We start from the raw sequence: 807 nt of genomic DNA, 5'->3' as shown, positions 1-807 counted from the left end.
TGTCAGTCAAGGTGTGACTATAATTAAGAGTATGAGAAAGCCTAAGCAAGTGATGAAGTTCTGTGTAGGTTTGTTATGATATATAAAGGATGAGACAAAAATAATATACACATAATCTTAAAATTTCTATGGTCATAATATAGTCAATTAGTTTAAGGAACAAAATATATATCTAGTTAATGTTTATCTGAGAATATTTGGGTTTTTACCCAAGCCTTATCTACATAGCACATGATAATTAAAAATAACACACTGGTGGAACTAACCTTATTGGATGTTTAACAGCCATAGTTTGAGGCCTATGCTAATGTGGTCAGAGGGACTTAAAGGACAGTTTTTGCCCCTTGCTCTCCAAGGTCGACTAAGTTCCAGGGGACTATGGAGGATCTCTCAAAATGACCTGTAACTGTGGTGAGTCACCTGTCCTCTTGTTCAGGGAGGACATGGAGACCCCAGGAGATGGACTTGAACCAGTGTCCAGTCTACAAAAAGGCGGGTCAACTCAGAGGAAACACCTCATTCATGCTTCCAATTGAAGCCAGACATGGTTGAGCAGGACCATCTTCACATAGATGGAACTGGTAAAAAAAAAAAAATTAAAAAAAGGAGCCAGGAGATCCACCCAAGCCCATGTGACCCCTGAGGAACAGATCCTCAAATGACCTTAAGTGTAAAAATAAATTGGTTTATATGGGCCAACTGTATGGCCCTAAACACCCAAATGAAAAGTATAACCAAAGATTAAAGGGCCAATATAATTTTTTAAGAGTCCATATGTATAGCTAAAGGCTGTATTACAAGAAACAA

Source organism: Nannospalax galili, unplaced genomic scaffold (assembly GCF_000622305.1).
Source record: "Nannospalax galili isolate Female #2095 unplaced genomic scaffold, S.galili_v1.0 scaffold422, whole genome shotgun sequence".
In the NCBI taxonomy this organism is placed as follows: Eukaryota; Metazoa; Chordata; class Mammalia; order Rodentia; family Spalacidae; genus Nannospalax; species Nannospalax galili.
The sequence above is the reverse complement of the archived record's forward strand: the minus strand, read 5'-3'. Positions refer to the sequence as shown.